General features: G+C 46.9%; 1 protein-coding gene across 1 annotated transcript in view; it reads right to left on the bottom strand.

Moving 5' to 3' along the window:
* Positions 1-12,113, bottom strand: part of LOC147102690 (dynein axonemal heavy chain 9-like) — a 394,408-nt gene that overhangs the window by 240,718 nt on the left and 141,577 nt on the right. The gene's annotated exons all lie outside the window — the stretch shown is intronic.

Below are 12,113 nucleotides of genomic sequence, written 5' to 3'. Positions count from 1 at the left end.
CCTTCAAAAGCATTAAGCAGGATATTGAGCGGGCCACGTTACAGGCAGTGGACGAGAACACTCCCTTTCAAGTGGAAAGTGATGCGTCTGACTTTGCCTTGGCGGCCACCCTCAACCAGGCGGGGCGGCCCGCAGCTTTCTTCTCGAGGACCCTCCAGGGGCCCGAGATCAGACACTCCTCCGTGGAAAAGGAGGCCCAAGCCATCGTGGAGGCAGTGCGCCACTGGCGGCACTACCTAGCCGGCAAACGCTTCACCTTACTTACCGACCAGCGGTCGGTAGCGTTTATGTTCAATAATAAACAGAGGGGGAAGATTAAAAATGATAAGATTCTTAGGTGGCGGATCGAACTCTCCACCTTCGAGTACGACATCATATACCGGCCGGGGGCCCTTAGCGAATCCCCCGACGCCCTCTCACGAGGGATGTGTGCCAACGCCACCGGGGATCGGCTACAGACCCTCCACAACGACCTCTGCCACCCAGGGGTCACACGGCTGTTCCACTTCATAAAGTCCCGCAACTTACCCTACTCGATTGAGGAAGTTCGGTCCCTGACCAGGAACTGCCGCACTTGCGCTGATTGCAAGCCTCGGTTCTACCGCCCTGATAGAGCCCACCTAATCAAAGCTACACGGCCCTTCGAGCGGCTTAGCTTGGATTTCAAGGGCCCCCTCCCGTCCGTCGACCGCAATGTTTACTTCCTGAACATTGTGGACGAATACTCCCGTTTCCCATTCGCCTTCCCCTGCCCAGACATGACCATTAAATGCCTCAACAGCCTGTTCTGCCTGTTCGGTATGCCAAGCTATATCCACACGGATAGGGGGGCATCCTTCATGAGTGAAGAGCTACGCCAGTACATGCTGTCCAAGGGGATTGCCATGAGCCGTACCACCAGCTACAGCCCCCGGGGTAACGGTCAGGTGGAGCGAGAGAATGGGACAGTATGGAGGGCAGTCACCCTAACTCTAAGGACCAAGGGCCTCCCTATCTCCCGCTGGCAGGAAGTCCTCCCAGATGTGCTCCACTCAATACGGTCACTATTGTGTACCGCCACTAATGTCACGCCTCATGAGCTAATGTTTGTGTTTCCCCGGAAATCCACCTCAGGCGTATCCATACCGTCATGGCTCTCCACCCCAGGTCCGGTACTTTTGCGAAAGCATGTGAGGGGCCACAAGACGGACCCTCTCGTGGAGCCAGTGCACCTGCTCCACGCCAACCCACAATATGCGTATGTCCGGCACGCCGACGGATGGGAGGACACTGTGTCCATAAAAGACCTCGCCCCAGCCGGTAACAACAGCAACAACGACAACAACTACAACAACTACAACAACAACAACAACCACAACAACCACAACAACTATTACCCACCCACTCCACCCACTATTCTTTCATCACCCCCGGAAGAACACCAGCCAACGGTATCCTCACCACCTACTCCTTCAACAACCCCGGTGGCGCCCCCGGCAGAGACCCAGGAGACCACCCGGGACACCCAGCCGGCACCCGCGGCACCGCAACCGTTACGCCGGTCACAGAGGACTATCACACCCCCGGACAGACTAAATCTGTAGAAGGGGTGAATGTGATGAAATATGTCATTCATCAGACTCTGTAGTTAACTACACATATTGTATTGCCTGCTCCGGTGTGTTACCTTGTATTGTGTATAGTGCGCCGCCCCCTTTGGGTGTCGGCTCCGCCCATACCTGGCCTTACTTAAGACAAGCCCAGGCTTGTCTTGCAGCAGAACAGCAGCATGCTAGGTGAAGCTAGGTGCAGACACAGGCATCTTTTCTTTGCTAATAAAAGCCTTGTTTTATTCAGCTAACTTTGAGTCTTGAAGTTATTGAGGCGCATCAGAAGTATCAGTCTAAATTATGTGCTCAAGCCCTTGAGTGGGGCTTGAACTCATTAGCTTCTGACACAGAGGCGAGAGTGCTATCACATAGCCAAGGCTGACAGCTCAGTACACATCACAAAGTGCATTCACTCACTAAGGTGTAAGGTAGCCCCTCCATTCTGATTCGTACAGGTCTGTATTAACAAGCAGGATCAGCTAAATTTATCTTGCATACTAGTAGATCTCCCGCAGTGTTGTTCAGTGAGTTTAGAGATTAACTTATTACAGGGTGGGTTGCAAAAGTGTGGAAGTGGAGAAGGGATGCACATCTCTACTGAAAGAATTTGGGAAGAAATTTATAAGAGAATTTCCCAGAGAAAGTAAACTAAATACTTTTGAGAGGGAGAAGGGTGTGTCACAACCAAGGTTTTAAATTTAGGTAAGGTTGTCTTTGAAGGGTAAAACTACAGATGAACAGTGGGAGGTGTTCAAATAAGTATTTGGTACAATACAAGATCTGTACTACCCCTAAAGGGCAAGAGCTCTACTTGTGTAATTGAACAACCTTGGCCAACAAAAGAGGTGAGAGATAGTATAAAATAAAGAGCTTACACAGATGCAAAGAATAGTGGAGATCCCGCGGGCTGGGAGAGATGTAAAGAACAGTAAAGGGACACAAAGAAAGTAGTAAGAGTTGCAAAAAGAGAATACGAGAAAAAAAAAACCTTGTCTACAGCTTGGTGGAGAAAGCAAAATAGCAGCCCCAAAACATTTTGGAGCAATCTCATGGTTCACCTTTCTACTTTTTGGTAGAGTTTACTAACTGCTTACTCTTGACTCATTTCTTTCCTATGTCATTTGTAGTTCCCTGCTGTTTTTCCCTCATATTTGATTTGCACGTCCCTGCAATATTTAACTGAAATTTGTTGTCATGTCATGAAAGTGAAATGTCAGTCAATCAGCTGCAAGAAATTTACATATATACAGGTGTGACACCTGAAGGGTGACACAGGCAGTGTGATGTATTGGATAAAGCACCCACTATACATGTTTTTAGACATGTGTAGACTTAGGTTATAAATCAACGAACTGCACATCACCTATTTCTGCCTGTAAAGGAGAGCCAGCTGAATACAATGATCCAAAACTGTGCTATTGTTGGTGTATTACTGTATTTAACAACTAGGTTAAATCAAAATGCTTTTGCTTGAGAAATTCTGAGTAAAAGATAAACCTACATTCCTTTAGGCAAAAACATCAAAAAATCTATTGAACCTCTTTTGAAGATTGGAACCAAATACATCACCCAATACAAATTTGAACTTTTAAAAAGTTATTTCAGAGTTTGCGTATAGCACTCCAGAAAATATTCCTGTTTAATTCCCGGAACACAGCCTTCTGACCATCACTAGAAGTCTTGTGGACTTCCTGTGTCACTCCTGTGTTACGCCTCGGTGTAATATCTGGAACTGCTGTTAAGCTGAAAAGTGCTTGAAAACTACAGTTTGTATAAGATGCTGTGAAGAAATCAAAATGTGAAAGAAAGATTTGCATTTTTATAATGCCTCATCACTTCCTCAGGACACGATAAACTGCTTTACAATGAGTGGATTAATATATTGCTCTTAATGTTGTTCGACTTCCCTTTCAGGACTCCGAAAGCCAGGTGGCACTCTTGCCCTTCCAAGGTCGGTCTCCCAGATCTGTTTTTCTTGGTGGCACTATGGGTAAGCTTTTTTTTCTTTTAAATTTCCTAAACATTTATTATTTTCCAGCAGGTACATTTTATTTTAAGTTTATTTAAATTTATACATTTTATTTGCACGCTTGATTAGCCCATTTTCCGTGTATTTTTATTTTATTTACTGCGCCATTGCTTTCTTTCAGCTGCCTCCATGTCTCAGTGTGCCTTCCCTGACACAGGGCCTCGGGACTCCGGCTGGCTTAGGTTTCCCAGCCTCCTTCCTGCCCTTGCCTTCTTGCTTGGCTCCAATTCAGATGTTCAGCCACCTGGTTCCCCACAGCCTAATGTCTAGACCATTTGCCCATTGGGCCTAGTGCCCTTCTCCCGGTCCCCAAAGGAGCTCCTTCTTCATCAGTTTACCAGCACTAAGCTATCTATAGTGTGATAAGCCATTTAGAAAATCAAATTGCACCTTCACCAAGGTTGGGGGGTGGGGGGGTGGGGGTGAGGCAGTATAGCGATTGGGGATTTTGGGTGAGGATGGTAGGAAGAAGGGGATTTAAAATGAGATTGGTGAGGAGAGGGTATTGGGATTAAGTCAGTGACGGACATGAATGGGGCTGAGAAGGATAGGAGACATTGGTGGAGGGGACACAATATGAGTTGAGGGACGTGAAGGATAAAATAGGGGGTAGGAGCTGAGTGAGTAAGGAATGGGGTCAAGGAGAAGTGAATGCTGGCTGAGACTGACTGGGAGTAAGTGAGAGAATGGTGAGGCTGGAGGGGGGGCAGGACTGCAGGTGTTTGGGGTAAGGAATCACTGGTGAGGATTTGGGGCAAAGGAGACAGAGAGGTGAACAGCAAGTGAGATTGGGAGGAATGTAGCGAATGAAGGGGAAGGGTTTGGGGGCATGATAGGAGGGGTGGGGAGGAAACTGCGGAGAAGGGTTGGTGGGAAAGGGAGATGATGGGAGCAAGGGGTAGGGGTGAATTGTGACGAGATATATAGAGAACTGTTGAGAACTACAAGTTTCATTTTCCACCTATCGGCTGCTGCAAAATGCAAGCTGGAGCCCCCAGCAGCTCCCGTCCCCATCACACAAGCTGGAGCCCCCAGCAGCTCCCGTCCCCATCACACAAGCTGGAGCCCCCAGCAGCTCCCGTCCCCATCACACAAACTGGAGCCCCCAGCAGCTCCCGTCCCCATCACACAAGCTGGAGCTCCCCAGCAGCTCCCGTCCCCATCACACAAGCTGCAGCCCCCCAGCAGCTCCCGTCCCCATCACACAAGCTGCAGCTCCCCAGCAGCTCCCGTCCCCATCACACAAGCTGGAGCCCCCAGCAGCTCCTGTCTCCATCACACAAGCTGGAGCCCCCAGCAGCTCCCGTCCCCATCACACAAGCTGGAGCCCCCCAGCAGCTCCCGTCCCCATCACACAAGCTGGAGCTCCCCAGCAGCTCCCGTCCCCATCACACAAGCTGGAGCCCCCAGCAGCTCCTGTCTCCATCACACAAGCTGGAGCTCCCAGCAGCTCCCGTCCCCATCACACAAGCTGGAGCCCCCAGCAGCTCCCGTCCCCATCACACAAGCTGGAGCTCCCAGCAGCTCCCGTCCCCATCACACAAGCTGGAGCCCCCCAGCAGCTCCCGTCCCCATCACACAAGCTGGAGCCCCCAGCAGCTCCCGTCCCCATCACACAAGCTGGAGCCCCCCAGCAGCTCCCGTCCCCATCACCTCACCCACCCAAAAGGGAAGAAAAGAAGCAAAAAAAGGGACCAAAGGAGGTTGAAGAGCTTAGAGAGCAATGCAGTAGAGAAATGCAGAGATGCACAGAATAGAGAGAAAATAAAAGCAACATTAACTGACAGAGACAGGTAATAGAGAGACCACATCTTCCTACTTACTGTGAGCAACACCTTAGAAGGTTGACTAATATAAATTAATTATGTGGACTAGTAGCTGAGCTCCTTTCTAACACACATTACTGTTTCTGTTAACAAAGAAACTATAAAACAAATCTTCTCTCTAAGCACCCTTTACCATCATAAACTTTCTGCGTGGTCCCCAAGCATAGCCTGGTAACAAGGCTGTCTTTGTCTTTTTAAAAAAAACCTCGTATGAACATACAAAAATGATGGACCGGTAAAGACCTACTGGTCGATCTAGCCTATCCCATACCGTTGTCATGCCTTATGCATCACAATTCATACACTCCCTACCCAAGTAATCTCCTGGGAGAGGCGAAAAACCAGATAAAAGCCGAAAAACCAGATAAAAGCCGAAAAACCAGATAAAAGCCAAGCCAATCAGGCAAAAGATGGGGCAAGTTCTTCTTCGACCCCTTTAAGTGATGGAAACAAGTCCAGGAGACCATATTGACCCCCGATTTATATTAAGGGGTCCAAAAAGAATTAAACTTAAACATTACATGATTTTTTTTTTAATACAAGATTAATGTAATAATAGATGTGATTAAAAATATAAAATCTAGTTCATTCACAATGTATTAGTAAATGAATGGTTGCATCAATAGACTTTTATGATGTTAATTGAACTTAACCTGAATTGCATGATTGAGCCTCTTGTCTAGAGTTACTATTATTCAGTGTGTTAGACACTCCTGCATCCATAATCAAAAATGGTGTTCTTTTACTAAGTTGCCCAAAATTGCAAATCTGTCGAACTTAAAGAAATGTCCAAAGCAATTTTGTTCTGTGCTAACCAATTGCTATAAAAGGATAATAACATTCATTGCTTATTAGTTAAGTGTTTATCAATATGAATTTTACCAGTATCAAAAGAGCCCTTGAGAATTCCAGTCAGGCTTTGATTAGGTCAATGTAATTCAGAAGCATTTGCAAGGCATCACTTGTTCAACACCAATCTCATCAAAGTGCTTGCAGCTGTACTGAGGAAGACTTTCAGTCATAACATCTTTAATTACGACCTTTTGGAAATGAGAAGCAACAGCTTTTTGCTGCAGACTCATAACTGTGAGTAAGAAAGATCTTATGATCTCCATTATTCATTTGGGACAAATGCTCCCACTGGAACGAGATTGTTCACCATCACCCAGAAGACCTTAAATTTGTGGTCGCAATCTGAGCATGGAGCACTATACAGAGTAATTTGAGTTAAAGGAGCTGACAGAACAGATAGGCTGACAGAATTAAAAGGACACAAGGGGCTAGCTCCTTTTTTTTGATCATGTATACTTTCTACTCTGTCAGCACATTTCAACCCCAAACCATCACCTTCCATTCCTTAAGGTCTCCCTGCAGGTTTGGATATGCAGAGGAGCGGCTGGAATTCCTGTCTCCCTCCTACCCCCGCTAAACAATAAGCACCGGCAGCGCACCGATTTTATTTAAATGAGGCCCGATCACGCAAACCGATTGGGCCAGCAGCCAGTGACATCAGGCAGGGGGGGTGGGATCACTCTGCCTGCCACCCACCCGATGTATGCTCAAAATGAACGTTGCCCCTCCTCCCTCGTGTTCCAGTAGAGGATTTTACAGAATCTTCGCCACCAGAAACCATCTTCAAACTAAAGGCTTAGCAAAGAATTATCCGCACCCGCAGGAACACACATCATACATTTGTGGGTCTAGGATGTGTTATTTTTAATGCGCAACTGAGTGGCAGTCAGGAAAGTCTTGCAATAACTGTGCTGAATCACCAATAACACCGTTAGTAGTCGCACAAGCACAAGCAGCTTTAATAACTCTTAGTATGTTGGCGCAGCTGTGAGCTGTACAACTTTGAGTGCTGGTGGAGGGAGGAAGGTGTATTGAGGCCCACTTGACAATGTGGCAATGCAAATCAGTGAGAACAGCAAGAGAGGATGCAGAAATGCCCTCCTATGAAAGTCAATCCTCAAGAAGGCGAGGAGTCCAGAAGGCATCACAAGCAACCATGTGGAAGAAGTTGTCCAATTTGAGGAGGAGTAGCGAGTGTTCAGGCTCCCTGTCAATTATCTGACACTGCTACATATGACTATGACTGTCAATTATTTTAAATTGCTATATATGGTGTATGAGTACCAAATAGCTTAGAAATGCCTGCTCAAAGAGGTCACTTTATAACAATCATTGGAGATAACAATGGAGAGCCGGGAAGGTACAAAAGTTCCTGGAAAGAAAGATTTTAAGTTTGTGCCTGAGGGAGAAAAGAAGTTGTTTCCAGAATTGTGGCCTGCTGGGTAGAGATTCTGTGTGACCACAGATATCAAAGTCTTGCCATGGATAATCATCAGCAAAATGATTCAGATGAATCTCCAGAAACTGTACCATGGCAGTAAAACCCAGAAGCAGTTTTCACCAAGAAGGGCAGGGGGGCTACACATGAAAGGAAAGTTAAAGGATATGGATGCAAAGGAAGACCAGGCTGAAACTGTCAGGAGATGCTGTTCAATGTGTGTTCTCGGGGCATTTCTAGACACCTTGCTGTGGTGATTATTCTCTATGTTTAGTAAGAAGTATTGTGATTGGTTGTTTGTTTCCTGCCTTGGGATATATGTTGTAATCTCATTGGTAGTTGATGTCATGTGATTTGTGGTGGCCATCTTAAATTCAGTTCCTTCCAGCCTTTAGTTGGGACTGGGTGTTGAAAGATGTGCTACAGGATTTTTAAGTTAATAAAGCCTAGATTAGAAAGGCAAATCTATTCTTTATTTCACTTGCTTAGACTCCTCCTTAAGCGTGATAAAGTACCGTGTGTGTGTGAGAAGCCTGATTTAAAAAGGGAAGATGCACTGCTGCAGTGGGACCTGCATGAAGTCAGGATCAATTTAACACAGGATGAGCACAAACCAACCCCCGTGATATAACAAGGCCTGTTACAGATCCATCCCCTGGAGGCCCTGATGGTGGAGAAATCAAAGCCTCTGTGATAAGGTGTTGGAGTGTCTTAAAATCAGTGATGATTCCAAATCTATTATGTAAATCAATTCAGATACTTAGCACTCTGGAACTCAATGGCCTAGAAATTGGGTATAGCCCGGCTTGAGGCATTAGAACTGGCGCTGCACAAAGTTTATAGCCAGACAAAACTTATCGCCGCCTGGCACGATATTGGGATGCATCGCCCCCTAAAGGCGATTGAGGCGCGAATTCAGGCGTTACACGGGACTCCTAAGGCGCTAAACTTCCGGCGCAATCCAATATCGGAGCAGACGGGCTCAGCGCAGGTACTCTCAATTACCGATGACCACGAGGCTTCCAGGCGCCGGCTAGCTCTTAAAGGGGTGGGTCAGTCAGCTTCAGCATCCACACTCTGCGCCTTGCAGGCCTCAAAATCGGCGCAGGCCCTTCTCTGGCGATAAAAACTTGGACCAGATGGAGAAGGTGAGACAGAGAGCAGAGTGCTTCATCAATGAGGCTCTGGAGCAATTGGTGGCCGCAGTGGAGCCCCGGCGAGATGTTCTCTACCCAGACAATGGCAGGAGGCCGAATCATAAGGACTACCGACAAGCTTGGAGGGATGTATGCCAGAGTGTCAACTCCAGCAGCATGGTGACCAGAAGCCCTGTCCAATGCAGAAAGAAATTCAACGACCTCACTCGGGTCGTGAGGGTGGGTGTTGTTCCTGCAAACTTCTGCATCCCTTCATTTGCACCTGACTTTATGGCTACAGGGTGGCCTGTGCCCCATTGGCCATCTGCCAGCAAGCACCCATGGCCCTTTCTGGGCACACACATGCACATTTGACTCATGGCGTCATGTAAGGACTCTTGCACCATGGGGGGCATGAGATGATCACTCAGGGCATCAGGTAACATAACTTCCCCTCCTTTCCCCTGCAGTCCATGATGGCGAGGATTGGCAAAGACCAGCTTCGCACCGGTGGAGGACCTCCACAAGTGGTCACTCTCACGGATCTCGAGGAGAGAGTCCACCAGATTCTTGGAGGACATCTGAGTGGTCCTGTAACCACTGCAGCTACCGACCCCATTGTCGACAGCGATGGTAAGGTTCTCACCTCTTACAACTGTCTCCTTCTACTTGTTCCCCCCGCCAGTATGCTTTCTCACTGTGGACCCATGTCACAGCCTTGCCACACTCTGGCATCCCTTGCTGCGAACCTGTCCTTTTGCTAAAGCCACTCTCCACCTCCCTGCTTTCAGATGCTGCATCACCAGCTCGGGAGCCGGGCCCTCAAGCTGCCAGTGCCAGTGCCTCCGAAGGCTCAATGAGAAAATTACTGTCCAACAGAAGGTCAGCAACTCTCTCCAGCAACGATCAGGATGGCCAGCCCAAATGGCTGCAGCTTTTATACTACTGCTGTCCCCTTTAAATAGCGCCCCCTGAGTCCAAGAAGGGCCTGGGAACGCTCCATCCAACTGTCACTAATAGCGCCAGGTGGAAAGGTTGCGGGCGCCACCAAATATCCGGTCCGGGGTGCAAAAATGGCGTTGCACACTGAAATGATGTCATGATCTGCCTGCGCCCATGGGCGCGCGCAAAGAGTTAGCGCCGGCGCTAAAATCATACTCAATATGGGAGGTGGCGCTATATTCACAGCGCCCGCCCGAAAATTGGGTAACGCCCCAATTCTCGGGCTCTTTCGGCGCTAATCACTGGCGCTACCAACCGAATTTCTAGGCCAATAAGTCTTTCAGTATTCCAATCAGTATTTGCACATAACTGACCAATACAAAAGGAGCAAGTTCATCATAATTATTTATCATTTTATTTTAAAGGGGTGAAGGTGTATCTTTAGCTTGAAAACATGTAGATAAAAGGTGGAGGTTAATGATGGGCAATGCAACCTATTAAATGTCATATGTAAGATTTTGGATCACAAGAGAAAATGAAAATTTGCCACAACGCCATACGTACGTCTAACCGCAATTTGTCTCAGCTTCTATTTGTTAGTCTTGTCAAATCAAAGTTTGTCCCAATTAATTCAATGCCATAACTGAGTCAGTAAACTCAGTTTAAGCATATAATCTGGGACTGAGATGCAGGTCATTATATATGGTTATCCTTTGCTTGGTTACACACCCACCTACCCAATGTAGCTAGCACATCTCCAGGAGTTGCTTCTACTGCTGCCCTCCATATGGCCACCTCCAGGGTATCTCAAAGTTCCATCTTTGGCCCTTTCTTTTACTTATATTGCCCAAAGGCATGGATTCAGTTTTGTGTGTACTGATAACAACCATCTCCCACCACCAACTTCGATTCCACAATCCGCTCTGTTTTGTGCAATTGCTTTTTGGCATTAAAGAATGGATGAGCCAGAAATGTATCTCATTGAATATTGAACAACCAATGCCAATCAGCTTGTGCCAAACCTCTACCTTTTCTCCCCAACTCTACCCACCTCCCCAGCTACTTGCTCAGGCTTAACCAATCGTACACAACCTGCTGGCCCTGAACTGAGCTTGAAACTTCATTACAAAGACCTCTTACTTCTAGCTCTGCCCACCTTTGTCCTTAAATCACCTCACCATTGCTGAACTCTAAACCACACCTTCATCAGCTCAAGACTCAACCTCACTGACACACTCCTCACCAACTTCTCAAGCTTCTGGTTTGCTACCCTGCAATTCAACATTCTTTTCCGTGTTTACAGGTCTCTCCATGGCTTTGTCCCACCCTACTTCTGCAACATCCTCCAGCTGTACATCCTAGCCTGTGCTGTTTGGCCTTCTGAGCTTAGCCTGCTGTGCATTGCCGACGTACCCCCCTCCCCCATCCTCTACTTTCTTTCCTATGACTCAGCCCTACTCCCTGGGTCTCCCTTCCTAACCCCCTCATTGCATTTAAAGCCTCCTCAAAACTTTTGTTTTTAACCATACTTTTGATCCAATGATAGGGTGGGATATGTGTTGGTGTAGGGGTTACGGGGATCGGGTGGGATATGTGTCGGTGCAGGCTCGATGGGCCGAAATGGCCTCTATCTGCACTGTGGGGTTTCTGTGATTCTGTGATTCTGTGATCATCTCTTAACTCCTCGATTACTGATTAATGTCCATGCTTTATGATTGGCCTTCAGATGTTTATTAGATTGAAGGTGCTAGTCAAATGCAAGTTGTAGTTATTTGCTGGGATATTTTCATTACACATTTTTTTCCCAGATAACAATAGTTACACAGATGAGACCTATTCTTATAAGAAACTATTATGCAGGGCACAACTAACCGATTCAGCCAGTGGTCTAATTCTACTTCTAAATACAGCTCACCGACTTCTGCATTTGTTCCACTGCTAAGGTTGTATTATTGAAGTGAGCTGTGGTTGCATTGACCAAATTTAAAATAACTCTGCTCATAGGCTTGGACAAGATTCAGAAAAGTATTGGTGATCATTGCTTTCGAGGCAATTGCTGATTGTAGCCATTACCAATGCTTACCTTGATTAAGGGCATGAAGAGACATTTTCCTCCAGTCTCTAATGTGCGTGAAAATGTTGGTGTGATTATAACATCCCTGCTCAATACTACAACTGACATTTTCCACTCACTTTACTGACTATTCTAAAAATTGGCACCCAACTCGTTAGTCCTAATAACTATTTTCTTCCTGCAGTTTCTTCGTTGATGAGAATAGCAATGAAACTGTTAAAGCAAAA

The sequence above is a fragment of the Somniosus microcephalus genome, chromosome 21 (assembly GCF_052327205.1).
Source record: "Somniosus microcephalus isolate GS21.2 chromosome 21, FLI_Smic_1.0, whole genome shotgun sequence".
In the NCBI taxonomy this organism is placed as follows: Eukaryota; Metazoa; Chordata; class Chondrichthyes; order Squaliformes; family Somniosidae; genus Somniosus; species Somniosus microcephalus.
Note: the sequence above shows the minus strand (reverse complement) of the source record. Positions and strands in the feature narration are given on the sequence as shown.